The sequence below is a fragment of the Lepus europaeus genome, chromosome 3 (assembly GCF_033115175.1).
Source record: "Lepus europaeus isolate LE1 chromosome 3, mLepTim1.pri, whole genome shotgun sequence".
NCBI lineage: Eukaryota > Metazoa > Chordata > Mammalia > Lagomorpha > Leporidae > Lepus > Lepus europaeus.
The window spans coordinates 95,327,808-95,341,811 of record NC_084829.1 but is presented as its reverse complement, the minus strand read 5'-3'; the positions used below and the strand labels follow the sequence as shown (position 1 = coordinate 95,341,811).

The 14,004-nt window shown below is 36.4% G+C and overlaps 1 pseudogene; it reads right to left on the bottom strand.

Moving 5' to 3' along the window:
* Window positions 1–863: 863 nt before the first annotated feature.
* The window catches only part of LOC133756609 (transcription factor E2F3-like), a 118,281-nt pseudogene continuing 105,140 nt past the window's right edge, over window positions 864–14,004 (bottom strand).

Here is a 14,004-nt window from a genome sequence, read left to right as displayed (position 1 = left end):
ATCTGCTTCACTAATAAAAATTTGCAAAAAGTGCTTCATGTAAACAATTCAATTGAAACAGTGATGGGTGCCACAGGAATACTTACATGGAAGCTAAAAATGTGCATGTCTGAAGCAATGCACAAAGAGCTACTAAGTAGGCATTTGCCTCAAACCAACTGGAAGCTCACAAATACATTGGGAATAGGGAGTGGGAGTGGATGTGGATAATGAAGAGAGGAAAATCCACAACAGCTTTGAGTGGCAGAACTCCCAACAAGTATCTGCAACAAGCACATGAAAATCGGTTCTTCATCTGAAAGGCTTTGGAGGGTCTACTGACCTCATAGTTGGACATAGTCCATAGCTTAAACTGAATTAGGACAGTAACAAATAATCCTAAAAGCTTTTGCTGCAGTTGCATTCCACGTTAGCAGACCCCAAAAACATGCATTCTGCACAGAAGACATGGCTTGAAATGCTGTTAAGGAGATTGCTGTTTTGGAGCTAACGCATGGCCAGAGTCCATTTTGCAGCCCATCCTTGAGGCGTAGCAACCCCATCCAGGAAAAAGGGAACAAGGGAAGAAAGACATGTACAGGTGAGAGCCACATGATTTTGTTATTTTTGTGACCTGCTGACTCATCCAGGAGATTTTGGAACTTGGGACAAGGCAGGGATTATTTTTCTCCCAAGGGAGCTATAACTGTGTGTTCATTCAACTCTTTCAAGAAATTATTAAAATGTCAATTTTGTCCATAGTTCATAGTATACTTTGTGACGTCCTCTTAGAGGAAAAAAGTAGAAAAGGATGACACTGCGTTACAGGTGTTCTGCTTCCACAACATATATAAGGAGTTTCACACAGTGTTTATAAGGAGTGCTCACACAATGCATAATCCACTACACAGAAAATCTTCCACCAGGGGAAGCTCTAACAAACCATAAGCATCAAAGAGATCCCTGAAGTCTTCTTTCTCCTCCCCAAGGTTTAGTAAGCCGTCCTCTTGTTTCACAGGAGATAGTTCACGAAAGACCCTGTGAGGTTGCAAGAGATTGGGTCTTGTATTTGCTGTGAAAGGTTGTCTGGGAAGGCCAAACGAAAAATGATCAGCACAGAAATTGAACAATCACAGAGTTTGATTTTGTGGAAGCAAATCATTTGGAGGTGGGTTTAAGAATATCCCATTGTGGTCATGGTTTGTTCTCATTGGATTGTATGGTTCAGTTTCTTCTGGACACAAGTAAACTTCAATGCTGTTTGTTGTTGTTGTTGTTTTTTGTTTGTTTGTTTGTTTGTTTTGACAGGCAGAGTTAGACAGTGAGAGAGAGACAGACAGACAGAAAGGTCTTCCTTCCGTTGGTTCACCCCCAAATGGCCGCTATGGCCGGCGCACAGCGCCGATCCAAAGCCAGGAGCCAGGTGCTTCCTCCTGGTCTCCCATGAAGGTGCAGGGGCCGAAGCACTTGGGCCATCCTCCACTGCACTCCCGGGCCACAGCAGAGAGCTGGACTGGAAGAGGGGCAACCGGGACAGAATCCGGTGCCCTGACCGGGACTAAAACCTGGGGTGCCAGCGCCGCAGGCAGAGGATTAGCCTAGTGAGCCATGGCGCCAGCCCAATAGTGTTTTAGTACTTGCCAAATGTATTTGTAGGTGCTCTATTGAGACAGAAACTTCAAGTCTCATGACTTGATAAGGTGCTTTCATAACTATAATCATTGGTCTTTAAGGTTACTAATTATTCAAATATATTGATATACAACCTAAGCTAACCTTGGTTCCCTTGAATCTTCAGTAAACAGTTTGAGGTCTGAGTTGCAGCTTTGGATCAGTTAACCTAATTTTTTCTCTTCTGAACTGAGCTGGCAATGGGTCAGCAGATCTGCATTCCCAGACTAACTGCAGTCCATCAACTGGGCATTGTTTTTAGACTTCTTCTGAATGGAATGGAGGCATTTCAGTATGTTGATGATGTCATAAACCTGGTTTTGTGTGTGTGTGTGTGTGTGCTTTCAGCACTTCTGTTGCCTTGCTCAATTCCAACAACCCATCAGGTGATTGTATCAGAAGTTGCGTGAACCTCTTAGTGAGCAGATCAAAGGACAGTCATACTGTGTTTTTTTCTGAAGGAGATTTTGGAGTTTGGGAGCTATCTGTAATTTGTAGTGCAACTGTTCCTTTGTCCTTAGGGGCTATTAACCATCTAAGAGGTACTAATAACCAATTCCTCTTGGCTCCAGCCTTTGCTTTGCCTGATGCTATGGAAAGGCATTTTCAAAAATGCCTGTTCTCAAAGTTTTAATAATTTTTTCTGAATTTAATTTTTTCCACTTCCCCTTAAAATTTCACCACCAATTTTAATAGTGTCTTGATAGCTCAGACTAAGTGCTTTGAGACATGATTGTACTTTTGCTTCTAATGCTAGATATCTTCCTTTGGTCTCTCCAGAATCACTCTACACCCTGATTTGTCATTAGAGTTTGACCCATGTGGATTCTATCAGTAAGCTGCCTCACTTTCCAGTTTATAGTTGGGTTCAGCTGGTGGAAGGGCACCAGCAACAGGTTCGAAGGGCAGAGGAATGAGGTCAGGATGCCTGCTGACTGTCTCTTCCCTTGACAGAGTTCATCAGCTGGTTATTGTCCTCAAGAAATCCTTTGAAGGTAATCTCTTTCAGAGTCTTTTTCCAGATTTTGGTAACTGCTCTCTCTCCTCCTTTCTCTGGGACTGAGATACTAACAGCTGTTTCTTATCAACTTCTTCCACATCTGTGTGAATTTAGAATTTATCCAGATGTGCTATCAGTTTCTGGTTCAGGCTTTGATAATTCTCATTTACCTTAGTGCTGTGATTTTGTTCCTCAGCATCTCTATACCATTACTCTTTATTTGGATGTTCACCTTTATCTCTTTGTTTTATTTTTTTATTTCCCCATGCTGAATTTTTCATTTCTTGCACAATTTTTTAAAAATGTTAAGATCTTTGATGAAAATATTACCAAACAACTTCATAAACTACACTGAGCCCTTAAACATAATATTTAGAACTTGTGTTAACTGATCAAACATCTCATTAGAAACAAAAAGCATTGTGAAGTAATGTCTTGAAGAGATTTTAAAATATTTCCCATGGTTCCTATGCTAAACAATCACAGCCTCTTGTACAATCCTATTTCTCTATTTATTTTTACAGTTTGATTTTTTTTCCTGCCACTTTACTCAACACATATTTAAAGAACACTATTGTCAGAAACATTGAGCTAAGCGTCACTAGTAACAAACAGAACATTGTCGTGTCATTCATGTGCTCCTTAAAAAGTCCTTTCTTTTTCAGTGTATATTTTGAATCTGCAATCCCCTTGGAAAACAGATAAGCATATAACAACAAGTCCTGAGTAGTCTTTGGGTCATCTTTGAGTAGCGTGCAGACTTATATCAAATGGACTTTGCAGCCACTGCAACAGTTTTGTAGTTCAGGGAAGTCCATTTCTGCATTTGCAACAATTTTTTAGAAAGTCAGAAAAACAGGAAGTCAGATATTGAAATAAGTGAAACTTCATGAAGATGAATTCCATGAATAGTTTGTAAATATAATTGGCCTTTATGTCATTTCTAGTGTGTATGGAAAAGTAAATTTTCAGAAATGTCTAAATAAACCTAAGTTCAAAGATTTTTCCATGAACCACTCATTATTAATTCTAACCAAATATATTTCAATCTGACAACACATGTACTGTATCTGTATTATACCATCAACATGTGATTTTAGTTAAATTAACAATTTACAATATTTATTTAACTCAGGTTACAAGTAAAATTATTTTCTCCCTACTTTTTAAGTTAGTTACTGGTAATGACCCTAAGATATATTAACTTACTCCATATAATCAACAGTAGAATAGCGTGATCTTAGAGGCATGGTAAATACTGATTATTTAATGAATCAAATACTCCAGTACAATATATTATTTAAAAGAAATGCATAAATTAACAGATACAGAGTGGTCCAATAACTGAAGAAATCACATGAAGTGTGACAGATATGCTAGTCAGTAGACTTAGAACAAGAAGTCAGATATTGAAATGAATGAAACCTCATAATGACAGACTCAATCCTTATGGGATTCAACGAAGGGAAAAGTGGAATCCTTGTTATTTCCTGAATGTACACTGTGCACCTGGCATAGAGGACCACATTGCAGGTGTTAAGAGCGTGAGCCTCTTGGCTTGATTGCCAAGTTTGCCACTTATTAGTGGGTAAATTAATTAACCTCTCTATGCCTCTGTTTCCCCAATTGCTGGGATTATTATAGCATATCCTATAAGAGTCTTTGGAGGAATAAATTAATATATGTAAACAAAACCTGCACAGGCAAGTACTCAAAAACCATTAGTTAAAGTATGCATGTATTTATTTATTTATTTACATATATGTACATATATAATATTTCTTATTCTTTTTATGTTGGGATTCGTGTATATGAAATTTTTAAAAGAAACCCCAACTATATATATATATATATATACATATATGCAAATTATCACATTTTCCTTTAAATTGAAAGCTACATTTTATCATTGTGAAAAGTCACGTGGAAAATTGTGGGTATTTAACCAATATATCTGTTTTATATTTTTATATTATTTAATGTTCTAAATTAAAAATTTTGTCAAATAAATTAAATATGTTTTAGTCATTAATTCAGACCATTGCATAATATGAATCAACCTTCAGAAATAAGGAGAAAAATGAAAAGGCTATTTAATAAGATAAGAAGATAGAAGAAGTTAATCAAATAGAGTTGCTGTCACTTCAAAATGGTTGGTCAGAACTACAGTTTTTTTTTTTTTTTTTCAAAAGCAGGAACATGGATTTTTCTTATATTCCTTGGTCATATTCTTAATCTCATTTCTGTCTTTCCCACTGTGTTTACTGTGAGTCTTCATGTGATATTTGCCAAGCATTTTCCACCACTATTATCCAATATATTTTAATTTCTGATCTCCTGCATTTTATTGGTTTGCATCATAGCCTTAATGAGATGGTGTGTAAAGGTTTCCTGTACAATGGGGAAAAAATTAACCCCTTCAAACTGCCTCTTTACTATGTTAAACTACAATACCATCACTAACAATTACACATCCATGCATTTTGGTTGCACATCTGTCTCTTACTTTGTTTCCTTGTCAAATTTACAGATTATTCTGCATAACTTCTCACCCTGAATCTGCACTCTACATGACATAGGTAAAAAAGCACACAGCCGAGTGCAACACTCTTTCTTTACAGTGAACATGCAGTGCAAATTCATGCTGTGAAGATCTGCAAAGCTCCTTGAGCCTATGAACAGGTGTGAAAAATGTTCCAGCAATCTGAAAAAGCATATTTTAGACAAACTACTATTGTATTATTTAGGTAACAATGAAATTGTTTACCCACAAAAGAACAGTTTATAGTATTTATTTTTTAATATGAGGTTATAACTTTCAGAATTTAAATCTAAAAACACTCCCCATCAGAGAACACATAGGTAAATAATTAAAAAGTCAAAATCAAAATATCAACAATAGCTACATATTTTATACATAAAAAGATCTGCTTTCCCCAGTTTGCATCACAAAAAGAAATACTCTTTCACAACAGCTGAAAAGAATAGAATCCAGATCCTGAATATTTAATAGAAAATAAAATGATATTTATTTTTAAGTGCATTCTACATTCAACACAACTGCATACTCACAACAAATCTATTGCGTTGCCCTGACATAGTTACTGCAAAGGTTTTTCCTTTGCTGTCCCAAGGGCCCAATTGATTTATCTGCCAGAAGCCTAAAGCCCCAAAATAAGATAGCTTTGAGTTTACAGAGGTCATTTTTCATTGTCTAAATAAAAATTTCTAAACAAAAATCTCTCATCCTGTTAACCGCAGGGTCCTTATCTCCCCAGAGGCTACGGCAACCTGAAAGAAGCCATTTCAATTCTTTCATGAAGAAAGATAAAAGCAAGTTTTCGATTAGAAAGCCCAGCAAAACCTTCTTATTAAATGGTGGTAACAGTAACTAGTTGAAAAGGCAAAACTGTTCTAGAATGAGGCGGAGAGAAAGAAGGAAATTATTATGCATGAGACAAACGTTATACAGGGACTGGGAAGACAATCAGAGACAGTGACATTCGAAGAGGTAAAAGGAAGTTTATGAATCCTTATAACTGCTCACAGTTGTTCTACCTAGTTCCTTAATAAACTGCCTAGCTTTATCAAGCATGTTTTCTTAATTGTGTGTGCCTACTTTTATCAACCAACGTTAACTACATGGTGCAATAATTATGCATCCAGACCCATCTTCTCTGATCTGTCATCATTCAAAGTGCTTATGCAGCACAGGCAGAGGTGCAATGTGACATGCTATCCCAGCTTTGGAATAATAGATTCTGTGAGGCTAAGCTAAAAGGAAAATTATTGAAAATGACTTCCTAGACTAACTTTTGATAAAGAAGATAAACACAGACACTAATGGCAATTTCCGGGGACACAAACCAGAACCATGAAAGAAAAAGGTTTTGCTATTTGGAAAAATCTTCAATAACTGAAGGAGTATGAAAACCACAGTAGTAGTAAGAGAAATGAAATAACATGGATGCATGTTTACACTAAAGCAAAAACTAGTTTATCCACCAGGTAGAGTGGTGAGGTATCAATCTGAAAACAAGAAGTGATGTGGGATTCAGGGGAAATATTTTAATTTAGCAGGCTTAATTTTTAAAATTTCTTTTCTCTGTCTTATCAATGCATATCATATTGATTTTTTTAGATTCTTATTAATTTTAGATTCTGATATAAAGAGAGATACCCACTAGATGAGAATAAACACTCTGGCATCATCTCCAAAGAGGGTGGATTCCCTTATTTTTCTCCCTGCTGTTAGCCTAAGGGAGTATCTAGAAATGTAAATTTATTTCTCTCAGTCTAGGAACATATTCTGAAAAGCATCTAAAAGTTCTTTATTCTCTCTCTCATAAAGGACATATTTTCCTCCCTTCTCTGAAAAAATATAAAAAATAATATTGCTCTACATTGATTGTAAAATTTAATTGTCACAAACTAGAAGTTATGCCAAAAAAAACTGTCAGTAGGAATGGCATTATATATAAAATTTTCATGCTGAAATTATTTCTGAATTGACAAATAAAATCTGAATTTTCTAATAGATTATTCCATAGAGAATTCATCCCAGTAGATTCAGATGGATAACACATTGGTCAAAATGTAAGAATATAAAATTAGAGGATTAAGAGATTTGTGAACAAGATCCAGAATGAGAGAGATTTTTGGAGGTTAGAAGGGTTGTTGTACTATAGCTAAGATGGGTGAGTGGTAAGACCTGCTTTGAATATTATAGGCCAGAATCATCTTTATTATTGCCTATGGCCAGAACTTTGAAGAGAAATTTGTCACTAGTTCATGTTTACAAGGCACCCAATGCTGCCTCATAAGAAATCATATGCCCATGAGGCCACCTTCAGGCAAAGTGTGATGGCTTTCTATTCTGTGATAAGACCTCAAGTACTCCAAGTACAGCTTGTAGGGCACAAACCACATAACCAGTTTCACTGTTTCTTAGATATATGGGTCTGCCCTCAACCAGAAATACAGAATACTTCTTCCCTGGGCCTCCATCAGGGAATAGAATTCCAATCCCTCAGATCTTATATGTCCATCAAAATCAAACTGTGACAACTATGATGCTTGGGGTTCTCCAAGATCATTCCATCCTCCATAAATTATAAATTCTTTGAGTCAGAACGTCCTACTAGAGAGTATCATATATGGCTTTTATTCACCCCACACATAATAGATGTCATTGAGTTGTGTGCTGATGCCTCTGACTTGCTCTATAGAAGGCAGCATGCAACAAGCTGCTCTATAAAATCCCTATGAAAATTGCAGTTCAGTTAGCAAGGTTGTAAAAGACATTACCCCTGCATCACTTGCTGCATTTGGTGCTTCTTATACACAAGAGGCACATAGGAAGTACTACTTAGAAATCTGTACTAAGGGAAAAAAACACTCTGAGAAATGATTAGAGCTTATCTGTGTTGATTCTAAATTTTAGATAACTGATGTAATCTACAAATATCTCATTTTTCCTGTATTATAAATCATTTCAAATATGTTGGGGGAACAAGAGGTAGCATAAATAATAATAAAGGAAATGGGTAAATTGTTGAACTCACATTACAAAAATTCTATTAGCTAGCTATAAGGATCACTGAACTTGCACTGGTTTGAGTAGCACAGTCACGTAGATAAAAAAAAAAAAAAAGTGTGGAGGGAGGCGGCTCCTTGTTTTTACAGTCGCTCATCAATGTCAGCAAGGATGAAGTTGGTTCCATCTTTTTGCACTGCTATTATCTGATTTCCAATTTTCCAGGTTTTTGTTCTTTTTGACCATTAATTGCAAGATTTGCTGCCATTATTCCAAATATAAGGGCCAAAGGGAAGGAACAGCACTAGTCATGGCTGTGTCAGGAACAAAGTTTAACCAGGTGCTCCTCAGCAGACTTGCCCTCATGCTTCATAGCACATAATGAGAATGCATATCCTTTTGCTACAAGTGAATCTAGGAAAGAGAGTACTATGCTTCTGTAGGCTAATAGTAATGGTGGCAAGATAAAGGGGAGAAGTATATGACTGCTAGATTACATATTAAAGCAAAGACTTTACCAAAATTATTAAGAAATCTCAAAAGTGGCTTTTAAATACTTATTTCTGAGTTCAGAAAATAAGAAAATATAATAATGAGCATGAAAGCATTATAAAGTGAGCAAGTTGCAGCATTTTATCTTCATAATCTGGGTGGTTATTTTTTAAATGTGTTAATTGTGATGGCATGTGCTATTAGGGGAGAATTCAAGGACCAAAATAAACTGAATGTGACATTAAATCTATGACAGTGGATGTAACTCACACATCAAATAGAGTTCTTAATAATGTCTAATTTATTTGGCCAAGTTCTTGTGGGACTTAATAGGTCATCATGACTTTTACATAGTATTATACATGAGAAATAAATGCCAACTTTGCCTATAACTTTTTTTCACACATTGTACCTACTTTACTAGCATACTTGACTTTTGTCACTTTTGAAAAAAATGGCACTTGGGCCATCCTCCACTGCCCTCCTGGGCCACAGCAGAGGGCTGGACTGGAAGAGGAGCAACTGGGACTAGAACCGGCGCCCATATGGGATGCTGGCACCGCAGGTGGAGGATTAACCAAGTGAGCCATGGCGTCGGCCCAAAAGCTATTTTTTAAAATTTATTTGAAAGGCAGAGAGAGAGAGAGAAAAAAAAAATCTTCCATCACCTGGTTCTGTTCACTTTCCAAGTGGCCACCATGGCTACGGTTGGGCCAGGTCAAAATGCAGAGCCTAGAGTATCATCTGGGCCTCTCATGTAGGTGGCAGGGACACTAGTAGTTCAGTGATCATCTACTACTTTCCTAGGTGAACTAGTAGAGAGCTGGATCAGAAATGGAGCAGCCAGTATGCTAACTGGTGCTCCAACATGGGACGCCAGCATGATAGATGGCAGCTTAACACACTGCACCACAACTCTGGCCCCACAAAAAACATTTTAAGGCATACTTCTCTTTTATAGGGGTTAATATAACCCATAAATCCACATACCTGGTCACATGAAAATAACACTATTTTACATTAAGTTTAGTATTTATCAGGCAGATTTCAAAAAATTTATTCACGTTTTCTGGTGTTCTCATCACAATAGTCAAAGACAAGTACTGTTAACATCTCAATTTTTTGGATGAAAAAGGTTTTAGAGGCCATGCAGTTAGTAAATTTCTGGGCTTGAATTCAAACCTGGTTTCTCAGGTCCCAAAGCCTACTTTCTTAACCACTCTACCAATAAGCACAGCCCTTCATGAAATACAATCTTAAGGCACACTCATAGCATAAGGAAAAATAGGAAATCAAACAAAACAATTGCAATGCTATGGACTTATTGAAAGTAAACTTGTCATGAAACCAAACCAAATTTTACATTTGTATCTACTATAGGGTACAAAAAAAGGTTTGTCTTTAGAATAATGGCCAGCCTCAGAATGTTCTGAATTGCTTTAATTTGTAAGAAAGTAAAACTATGACTGTATTTTCTGAAAGCTGAAAAACAAAAGAATAATCTAGTAAGCATACAATCAATAAGAAAATTAAATGAGGGGTTGACATTTTGGTTCAGTGGGTTAAGCAAAATGGCATATTGAAGGGTCAGTTCCATTCTTGGCTGCTCCACTTCTGATCCAGTTCCTTGCTAAGGTACCTAGCAAGGCAGTGGATGATGACCCAAGTACTTGAGTCCTTGTCACCCATGTGTGAAACCTGGATGATATTTCTGGCTCTTGATTTGGCCTGGCCTGGCCTTAGTTGTTGAGGCCATTTTGGGAGTGAATCAGTGAATGGAAGATCTCTTTATCTCTCTATCACTTGGCCTTTCAAATAAATAAATAAACAAATAAGTAAATGTTCAATTATTTTAAAATCTCTGAGGGCCTGTTTATATATATATAGGAAATGCTATGAGATTTCTGTCCTCATATTCAATAAATACAAAGGTGTCAAAAACACCTATGAACTTCGTATGAAGAAACCATTACCATTCTTGGATGAAGATACCATGTGCATGTTGTGGGCCATCAAATTAGTCTACACTTAGTAATCATGTGTTGATTGCTACTCAACAGACCATTTAGAACACCATCATGCAACCAAAGCAGGATATCTCTGCAGAGTCTCTGTTGCTTTTCATGGATTTCATTCGGACAAACTTCAAAGTTAAAATTGTAAATGTACATCAACTTGTCCTTAAATTTTGGTTCATATATAAGCAGCCTTTTGTTTTAACTCTCAGATGAGGTTATTTTTTTAAATGATTAAATTGCTATCATTTAATAAAAGGAAACTTTCATCCAGTCAATGGGTATGTACCCTCTGAACCATTTCAAATGATAATTTTATTGACATTTCCAGACAATGTTCTTGGGAAATTGGTTGGTTGATTCTTGTCAACCCCCTCATCTCTTCAAGAAATTAGTTATTCCTTACTGTTTTACAGTCAATTTGTGATATGATAAAAATTGTTTCTAATTATTTAGATTAAGTACAGAGTCTGATGAAAATTAGATTCAAACTTATCTGATGAAAGAGCAGCAGTGGAAATGTTCCCAGAGAAATGACCTGATGGTTTGGTACAGCCCTTTTGGAGAATGAAACACATATTGTCCCATTCTCTTTTCCTCAATCCCATCTCTGTTTCCTGTAATTCAAATTACCTCCTAGAACCTAACAAGTCTTGCTTCTCTCTCTGTGTTAAATAGTTCTTTATTCAGCACCATGTCATCAATTTTACACTTAAACAGGAATTTATCTCATTGCTGAACTTGGTGGGATATATTGTCAAGTGAATTATGCTCAGAATCATGTGTCCAATCCCAAGGTAGGCAGGTTTGAAGTTTTCTTTAAAGGTCTTTTATTCATCCAAATAACATTTAATGGGAACAACAGATGTGAGATCTACTTACAAGTTTTCTTCACCTGATGTCTTACCTCACAATATGGAAGAGGATTTTCTTTATCAAAAAACCTCAAGCAAGTAAGAACAAGCACCTTTCTGAATATAAACAAAAACATATTGGAGAAAAGCCATCATTTTAATTGAGATACTTACAGTGTTTGTAGATTTTTGTTTGCAAGCCCTTGGAGGAAGTTTAATTTACTCCATGATTTATTTGCCACCCTCTCTTCAGTTAGATTTGTTAAAATATAAACAAAAAAGTGGTTCAGAATCCTATATGGAAGCTAAATAGGATCTCTGCCTTTAAGGAGTTGGCACTCTCATGAGAAGACAGGATAATAAATATACAACGGAACCTAAGATTTAAGTCATTACAAGTATTGCAGGAATACAGTGATTTGAGTTTAATGTTTAGAGTGGAAGTTTCCAACAAAAGGCTCCCCTAAAATAGATGGTGTTAGAGCCACATCTTATAAAATGAGTTATATATGGCAAGAAAACACTGAATAAGGCATCTAGGCAGAGAGAACAGCACCAGGACAGAATACAATGGTAATCAGACAACTATAATCAGTTTGGTAAGCTTGGTACAAAGTATGTGATATGCTTGGGAGATCTGGGTAGAAGTTCAAAATGTATAATAGGTCAAAATGAGACACTGAAAGGATTTAAGGGGGGAAATAAAATAATTGAGTTTGAAGTTCACATTATAGAATGATTGCTTGACTAACTTTGACTATGTTAGAGTAGATTGACCATGGAAAAGAAATTGTAGGTCAGATCTTTCAGTGAACATCAGAAGGAAAAACCTGATTTCACTTCCTTAGTCTTGTTTTTTAAGACTTCAATCAACTCCTGCTAACTTCCTTCTCCTGGGGAGGAGAAACAATAAAGAGCAAATAAATTGCAGTCTTCAATGAAACAGGGTTGTAAATTTATAGCATTAATCATATGCTTATGTATTTCACATAATAAGCTATTCTAAAGAGAAACAGCCATAATATAAATCTATGTAATTGGTTTTCTCACATTTTATGCTTATCCAGTGATATCAGCATTTTAGGATAAAAGCAATTCTGATAGATATTTATACAACATTGGCTACTGAAATAAAGAATACATATGAAATAATTACATTCCAAGAGAACATCAGATTTCTAATTGCTAAGTGTTTCAGATAGAACATTAAAGCAGAAACAAGAGCACACATACAGGTACATGCATGCACATACACACTCAACCCTAGGCGACTCATTATTTTTCTATTTTAAAAAGTTATTGAACTTACTTGGTTGCTAGAAAGATATCTATAAAAAGCACCCTGAAACAGCACCACAGACACTTAAGACAAAACAAAAAATCCCCCTCCTATATAGCTTTCCATGTGGAACCCATAATTTCCTTGATAGAGACCATCATGTATTGGACACATATGCTGTTTTCTACTATTTCTTTGATTAGCTCTCATTCTTGCTCTTCAGGGTTTCTATCATAATATAAGAAAATAAAATTTTAAGCCCAGAAGGATTTTTACAGTAATACAAGCTATTGATCGGTGAATTTTTTTTTTCAACAAGAGCTTACTATTGTATCCAGATTCCATACAGCTCCGATATGCCCAGCGGGTTAATATTAGGTAAGGAACAAGCTGTTAGAAAACTACCAGTATATTTCCCCCCTCAGTGTTGCTACAAATCTCCAGCTCTTACAGTGAAATAATGAAAACTTGATTTCTTTGTTTTCATACAGACCTCAGACTTTGGATATGCTTTGAGTGATAAACATGTCATAAAATACCAATCCAAACCTTGACTTTGCTGTATCAGTTGATGCTAAAACATTTATTTTAAGGGACATATTGGGCCTTTTATCCCTCCTTGAATAATACAGTAACCAGTCCCCTTGCCACTCCCAGAAGGTCGTGGGTGCACTACAGCCATTGCTTTTGTCAACTTTAATTGGGCATCTTATTTTTCCAGAATCTGCCCCTCACAATTGATTCTTCAGATCTTCTGATTCCTGGCCTCAGGTATTTGGCTTTTAGCTAGATCCATCCAAGCCCAACCTCTGGAGACTGTTCTCTACTCATGCTCCTTTATAAGAAACTTAAATTTCAGGGCCACTCATTTGCACAAGCCCCGTCTATAGCTCTCTGGGGGACTTAGCAATATGCTCACAAAGTCTTTTAACTGCTTCTCCCCATGTTTCACAAAACCAAGAAACAGCCCTAAATTCAGAACTAGGCTATCTTTTTGTTTGAGGTTCTCCTGATAGAAATTCTTTCTCTCCATATCCACCTGTTGGGTTTTAAACTTACACTGAGGACTGCTGGCATATTCTGGGTTGGCCCAGGCTCTTCAACTCTACTGAGACTAGTGCTTTACCAACCAGCATTAGCTCTGGGCCCTGCTTGATGGAGTAGGAGAATTAACATAA